We start from the raw sequence: 8,390 nt of genomic DNA on the forward strand, positions 1-8,390 counted from the left end.
ACCTGCCTTTTACCAAATAAATCACAAAGGCTGGCTGTGCCTCCCTTGAGATTCTTATTTTTTCTGCTCTTTCCCCAGCCACAATGAAAGGGGCTTTTCTTCCGCTTGAACTGACCTTTGGCAAACATTTCCCTTCCAATTAATATCTGAAATGTCCTTGTGGACTGCTGCTTCTGGAGACAGCAGGGAGGTGGCTCTGAAGCCACTCACACAAGAGTCAGGGCAGAGAATAATTGCCTGAATTCATAAGGTTAATTCCAGCCTAGACGAAGGCAGAGGGAAGTTAACTAGAGGTCTTCTTTGGAGAACAATATGTTTGTTTTTCTGGAGTCTGTAATCTCCCTGTGCTGGCTGCTATCTATATACTGTGATTATTTCTCTTATGGACTGCTGAGCAATTACAGTGTCTGAGCACTGGGCTCACTGTCCTCGTGTCATTATCAGTTTTATAGCCCAGTGGGAGCCTCCCAGGAATGAGGCTTTGACTGGGGCTTGACCTGGCTCACTGGATGAAATGGAAAGACAGCAGGCTGGGCGTAGGTGTTTGGCAGTGGGGAAGCTGCTGCCTGACTAAACCAAAGAAATTTTATTAAAAACATTCATCAAAATCTTGCTGCATGCAAATTTACAGGTAAAGCCTAGAATGACTGAATATACAGTCTCATTAAAAAGGACCAGGATAACTAAAAGAGGTAAAAGAAAAACATCAGATTAATGACTGCAGGAAATTCAAGGGTTGCACTGAACATTTTCTCATCCAGACCAAGTTTTCGGGATTTTGCAAATTCTTGCTAAGGGGACAGTATTGCAGGCAAATTACTGGCTAGAGACTGGCAAAGTGATGTGCTGTGAAACACTTGGGTTTTCATGGTACAGTTATCTGGGTTCCATGGCACTGCCATGTCAAGCCAGTGGTGTTAACACCGGTGTCACTGTCAGGATGGATGAAGGACATGATGCAAGGTTGGTCAGTGAGAAGAGCTAAGTTCCTTCAAGACAAACTTTTTGCCATACAACTAAAGCTCTCTCATGCTCTTGGGCAAGGGTGAGTGAAATGGGCTGAACAGTGGTCCACTGCTTGTGTAGTTGTTGGTGGGAGGCACGTGCACCATTGTTGATCTCTTCTTTCCCAGCTAGTCCATATCTTTAGGTCATAAGCCTCCTTACTGGCTTTGGTACATCAGTTTTATCCCCTTGCTGAAACCTTTTCTTTCTGTGGCTTTGGCAGTCCTGTGCCTCCTAAGACCTCTTTTTACTTCTCTGTTCATTCCTTTAATGCTTCTCATCAATGGCTTCCTCTTGTTTCCTTTGAAACAAGAACCTCACAGTACATTGCTCATCCTCTCTACATTCCAGCCACATACTCTGATGAGTTTATAAGAGCCATTCATTAATGTGGAAATAATCTTTCTGGGCTAAAACATCAACATCCTTTGCATCTTCCTTCCTTTCCCTTGGTCATCACCATTCTTTTTGACCTCAGAGGCCCCTCATTGACCATTCTCCCTGTTTTTCAGGTCCACTGTAAGATGAATTTCCACAGCCTGAGTTACTTGCTGTGCCCCACATGGTATTTGTAATAGTCCATTGTGAGGGGAATATATGAATCCTTCCACTCTTGGCTTTCCTAGTATGAAACCCATTAAATCTAATGCATGTGCATTGATAAAGCAATTTCCTTCCCTGCTCTATCCCTTTCTGCTTCTGTCTTCCTTATAAATATATCAAGCACAAACATTCTCTTTTCCCATTCCAGACTTCTGTCCATTTATTTACTTTGATGCCCTGTTGATTTCCATCCTCTGCAATGCCAGAAATCCCAGCCCCATTTGCCTGGATATCCAGTTTCCCACTGAGTGCACACATGCTTTCCTCCTCCTGGAAGGGGGGGCCCTTCTCATACAGGTCTTTAAAATCTGCATTTTGCAGGCATTTTCATTGTGCTGCCTACACAGCAGTGCCAATTAAGCATGATGGTACAGCACCAAGGAGATGAAAAGCCTATTCTGTGTGGTGTTTTGCCCCCACATTTACATGTGTGTGGCTGAGCTATTCATAGGCATTACGTGATCTCTCTAAATGGGACCCGAGTATGTGAGGAGGAGGCAGTGTGAAAGTGAAGGGCTGGCCTGTGACTGGGGTTTTGATGCCAGCTCTGTCACTGCTTTGGCATGCTCTGACAAGTCACCTGCTCATGCCTCTGTTTCCCCACCTTTGAAACAGGGATAATTTTGCTTACCCTGTTTTCCAAGTGCTTTGAGACCAAATGATAAAATATGCTCTGCAGTAACCATGCACTGTTGTTTTTCCTGTCCCATTCCTCCTCATTATGTGCCACTCCAACTGGTTTCATCTGTGGCTAAATTAGTCTGTGGGCTTCTGAAAGAACCCTACATTTTTCATTTTTCACGGTGTGATGGCAGAGGCACTGCAGTGCTCTCTAACTTGCAGGTACTAATGCAGCACAAGTAAAAATTATAATAAAAGCACCTCTCCTGGAGCTGTGGACAGTGCTACAAAAGGGAATGCTAAGTGTCTGCACTCAATAATGGGGATCTGAAGTGACTTCTTGTGGCATTTTATAGTCGGACATTGCCTGACAAAGATCCCATCTGGGATGTAAATTGCACGTGTTGCTACCATATGCTTGGGGAAGCAAAATCTGTTTGTTCTGTTAGGAGAGAGGAGCCTGCTGAATTCAAACCAGAAGTCAGGAACACACCGTGTTCATCCCAGCTTGAGTTAGAGCTGTAGCAGCTTTTTATTCTTTTCCTTTTGAGTGCTGCACAGAGCTCAGTTTGGTGAGGCTGAGCTTCTGTCACAGGGAATTTGTTTATTATTTGTGAAGGGATGTATCACATCCTGGTTGTAAACTGTATTTTCACTCCTAGGGAAAAAGAAAAACAAATGAGCTCCTCCATTTAAAAGGAAGACAAATTCAGGCAAAAGCCTGACTCCATGAATTTCCTGACTTCATGAGTGTTCCAATCACTTAAATGAGGGCTGAATTTGGCCTGGGATACACATTAGGATACTGGATTACTATGTGAAAACTAAGAAGTTTCTCTTTAATTTTTTCAAGATTCTTATATTCCAGGAAAGATAGGTAGAATGGGTAGGGAGTGTTGTCTGAATTTTCTCTACCCTCCATTTCTCTGTTCTGACACCTTATAATGTTTTGCAGATTCTTATTTAAGACCTGTAACAGTTTTATGGCTATGCATGAATACAAGAAACAATAACTTGGAAGACACAGAAACTGCCAGACTGAACACCTCCATTAGATGCTGATCTTACCTGTCCCTTGCTGTAATTCTAAAAACAAGGCAATTTTTGATTAAGGAATTATGTTTTGAAAGAAACAGCCTAATGGTTGAGGCCCTTAAAAGTATCTGTGATTTCCTAATAGCACATTTCTCACTTGCTTTTTTTTTTTTTAATTTGGGTCTGACATTCAAGAATCTTGAAGCAGCACAAAGTGGCCCTCACATCCTCTGGAAAAATCCCTTTGCCCAGGATTTTTCTCCTGGGAAGCCGAGAAGCCCCAGGGAAAAGGAAAAACGATTCTTCTCTCATTGGCTTCTTCTGTGTTTTGCCTTTCTGTGTTTTGTGGAATGTGTTTGGAGATTGTTTACCCACAGGTGATTGTTTCATTGGATTCTGGTGTGAGTTGTTTTGACTCATAGGCCAACTGGGGCCAAGCTGTGTTGGGACTCTGGAAAAAGTCACCAGTTTTCATTATTATCTTTTTAGCATTCAGTAAGTATCCTGTCTGTATTCTTTAGTATGATATGATATGATATGATATGATATGATATGATATGATATGATATGATATGATATGATATGATATGATATGATATGATATGATATGATATGATATGATAATAAATTGGCCTTCTGAGAATGTGGAGTCAGATTCATCATTACTGCCTTCATCAGGACATTCCCAGCAAATGCAATAGCAAAATCCTGAGGGGACATTTTCCCTTAGAAAAAAAAAATCAGGCTCTTAGATTTATTTTTTTTTTACAAGATCCATGTACAAGAGCACAAGAAAATGGTTTTGCTTCCAAAACACCTGTTGTACAGGTGTCACCTGAGGTTAGAGGGCTTTCAACCACTCAGCAGCTGGATCAAACAAGATGCTGTAGGGCAGGTGCTGCAGCTTCCCACCCAACTCCAGACCCTGCACTGCTGATAGCTGGGCATGGGTGAGCCCTGTTGGCTCCCCGTGTAGGGTGGGGTAGAAACGGGCATTTCTGAGAGCTGCATTTTGCCCCGGTGTGAGCAGCCAAAGCAGCCCAAGAGGTGAATATCTTGGGCCCAGCTACTGCTTTCTCCTGGCTGTAAGTAGGGGGTTTGTGGCTAGCTCACATATGGACATCTCCAGAGAGAGAAATTCCTCTCACACTGTTTCAATTTGGTCTCCTGAAGTTAATGGCTGCTTTGAAAAGGTGTAAATTGCTTTCCTTGGGTCACAAAGTAAAGCCTGCACCACATGCCTTGGTGAGGCTTCAGGAGGCTCATTCCTACACTGGTCACATCCAGTCTCTGCCTCTCTCTGCCGTGTTCCATCTCTTTCTCAGTGCTTATTTTTTGATAATGTGTCCAAATGAACTCTTTCACTGTGAATGTTTGAAAGAGACACTCACTGTCTTTCATTTACATGCTGATAAAAGTCATAAGCCATGAAATAGCTTAGTCATATATCATCCATGTTTCCACCTTCCTGCAGGGATTCAAGGAAGTCTCCCACGGAGAAATTTTAGGCAGTTCAGCCACCCCTAGGCAAGGGCAAAGCATCTCTCCTCATTCTTTAACCCACACATGGACTGCCAACAGAGAGCATCACACTCACCAATCCATTTAAGAGAGAAAAAAGAAAAAGCAAAACAAGACTATGAAAAAAGTCCCTGGAACAGAAAAAGAGGGGAAAATAAAAGGAAAAAAGCCCCACCAATAGTAAATAAGAAAAGAAAAAATAACTAAAATGAGTTAAAAAGGAGTTTTCCAAGGATGCTGCTGAATGAAGCTTTTGTGACACAGAGCAGAGAGCTGTGGTACAGAGCAGAGAGCTCAGGCAGTGTCGTGTGCTGTGCCCCTTCAGTCCCATTTCTGTGCTATGATCAGCCCAGAACTAGGGGCAGTCAGATACTAGAAATCCCATTCTCAGGAGAGTTGCAGAATTTCAAAATTTGGTTTCATTCTGAATCATAAATTGAAGTGACTTACACTGGTTTCATTTTTTTTTTCATGGGGGCAAACATTCCAACACTAAAGTCAAATTGTATCCTTTGGGCTCATTAAATTAGACTTCAGTTTGCATTTATGTAAAAAACCAGTGTAATATAAAAGCTGTAGCAAAAAGGCAAGAATGGAATATTTCAACATATTTTGCAAATATTTCAATGAAAGCCATAGGTACCAGTAAAAAAATTCAGTTTTGTCAAACCAGCATTTCCCACCTGAAGAAAAAGAATCCCTCTAAAATATCTCTGCCTTGTCTTTCCAGTGCATTCACCTATTGGTTAAAACTAAGTGTTAATCAAAAATATGTATCTGTCACACTCCTCTTTCGATTTCCTTTCTGGAAGGAAGAAGGCTGTCCAGTGATTTATGGAGGCCTATGAACACCAGGAGAATTTGTTTCTGATGGAGACCAGACTAAAGATTTTTCATCTCTGTGTCATACCAGGATTTAGGCTTCAGAGGCAAAACCAGAAAGTTGGTGGGAGAGGAAGAAGGAAGGGACCATAAAACAGCTGTGCTGGAGGGCTGCAGATGAGGAAAGGTTGACTCCACTATTTAAAGCCAGGCCAAGATAAATGTCAGGTATTTATAACATTATTGCTTGTCATCATTCTCTTATCAATATGTTCTGGGACATAGGGCCCAGGCATCCCTTGCATTCACACATGAGAGAAGCAGCACCACAGGCAGTGAGCAAGTGAAGTACCAGGTCATTCAGGAATGTAAATATATTTCTGCCCCTCTATGGGTCATTTACCTTCTCCTTGGTGGTCTCTTCAGGTCAGTAGAGTAGAATAATGCACGTGACTGAGCATTTGTGAAACTCCAATAACTTGCCAAGGCCAGAAAATGAGGTTGTGCATTGTTTAATAATCCAGCAATTACTAAAGGTCCTGCTAGTTTCCTTTGGGAAGAAACAATGATTTCTGGAAAGTCACTGCATGAACAAAGCTTTCAAAATGCATTTATGAAGTGGATAATATTTTATAAGTAGTTCTGTAAAGATATCCCTGGGCAAAGAGATTCAAATCAAGACTTAAACTAGGGAACACCTCCTTTGATGAAAAAAATATGTTCCTGAGAATAGTTGGAGCCATTTGCTGAGATAAATCAGATGCTACACTCCACTTTTATGGGTTGCTAAACCCCAGAAATATATGGTATGTCTAGGATCTGTTGGCTGCATTCTTGTGCTATGAACACAGATATTGTAGTCCACTAACAAAGAAAAATGATGGACCCAGCAGGCAACTGCAAATATCTTCTTTTCTCATTCTTACTGATTAGAGCTGAGAGAAAACTGCTCTGGTGAAACCTCTGGAGATGTCTGATTTTTTCCTATATTAGACATGAGCTGAAAACAGCCTGGGTCTCCTATTGCCACTTTTACCTCTAGGAAGGGAAGTAAAGAAAATGTCACAGACCTTTTTTTTAAGGTAGAGCATTTTTAAGGCTCACTAGCTGTTACAAATACCTGGAAAGAATAATGGATTGTTCAGAATGCTGTCTCAAGAGACAGTCTTAGAGACCACTAAGTCCCTCATGTCTCCAGCATCTCCAAGTTTATGATAAACACACCTTCTATTCTGGACAATGCCAACTAATTAAAGGGAAACTAAATTACTTATATTAACAGTGATCTTTGGGTTGCAAAAGCAACAATAGAGGAAATATATTACATTGTTTTTCTTCCCTCCTCCCCTCCCATGCAGGAAGGGTTTTCTCCACAAAAGCATTTCTCACAAACAATTGCACCTGAAGACTTTGAGCCAGCCAAGCCAGGGAGCCATGGGGACACAACCTGATTGTAGGTAGCAATGATCAAGCATGAGGATGATGTGAGCCACAGGTAAAAATTAATAAATACAGAAAGCAGATCTCAAAATACATGTGAGGCATTGCAAGTCTTTAATGAGGAGGCATCACAAAAGGCCAGCAACAACACAATAACAACAGCTTTGCTGCTTTGCAACCTCAGTTCAGGAGGTAGAGAAAGGTCCACTTCCAAGCAACCCCAGAAAAGATGGGATGTGAATGATCTGCCCAGTTCACATCTTCTCTCCTCTACCTGAAGTTTGTGTTTGTTTCTTGGCTGAGGTGGCTGCACAGGCAAGGGACAGACTGCTGCGCTCCAGACACTTAACTGGAGTTAAGAGAGATGCACAGAGTTTTCTTCTGGAGATGTTGTGTTTGCTCCTTCTATTGTTCTGCTTAGTCTGCGCTGCTAATGTTACAGTTGTTCTTCTGCTAATCAGTAAATGGCTTTGAAAATCTCCCAGTTGAATTATCAGCCAAAACTCAAAGTGTTGCTTTAAGAGAGACATCACAACATTGCATCACACTGAAGAGTTTAGCCTTCTATTCCCACTCTTTTTTTTGCCCTTCATTTTTCTTCTTGGATAGAAAGCAATGGTAAATATGTTATTGGCACTTATAGGACAATATTTCCATTGTGAAGTCTCCAGGACATATTCTATTTAATTTGTAATTTCACTTCTGAATTTTCAGACTAATTCTCTTAGCAATTCCTCTGACTCAGCCTCATAAGGAAGGGAATTTATCTGCATTTTTTTCTAAAGCCATTTTAGCCAGTTGAACTATACATGTTTAAAAAGAAAGCTGTTTCTTCCTTCCCCTCCCATTCTGCTTCAGCACTGACACTGCTGTAGCCTTTTGCTGTGGAAATGTGCAGTTTCCTGGGGAGTGATGTCATGGAAGGTACCACAAGGAAGCTCCAACACACCTGCAGTGAGAAAATGCCTTCCTCCATTTTTGTGCCAAACACAGTAACATCACATTTTTAACTAATGACATTTTGGGGTGGCTTAGGGATGCTTTTCAAAGTAGTGCCAATTAAGTTAGATAAAAATCCTGCAGTTATAGAACTCTCTGTTTGGCAGCTTGTGTTGAAGTCATTAGGGTAATTAAAGTTTTCAGAGAATATTCTAATGCTAATGGCACCATGTAGGGTAAGTGTGGACCTTCCTGTTCCTGTGCAGGCCAAGAGACAGGGTGGAATGAGTACAACAAACAGCATAAAGAAGATAAATTCACACCTTTCTATTCATATAATTTCTTTCCTCCACCCACTTGACCTCACTTTTACAAACCAGCAGAGATGTATCTTTTTCCACCCC

Source organism: Serinus canaria, chromosome 1 (assembly GCF_022539315.1).
Source record: "Serinus canaria isolate serCan28SL12 chromosome 1, serCan2020, whole genome shotgun sequence".
NCBI lineage: Eukaryota > Metazoa > Chordata > Aves > Passeriformes > Fringillidae > Serinus > Serinus canaria.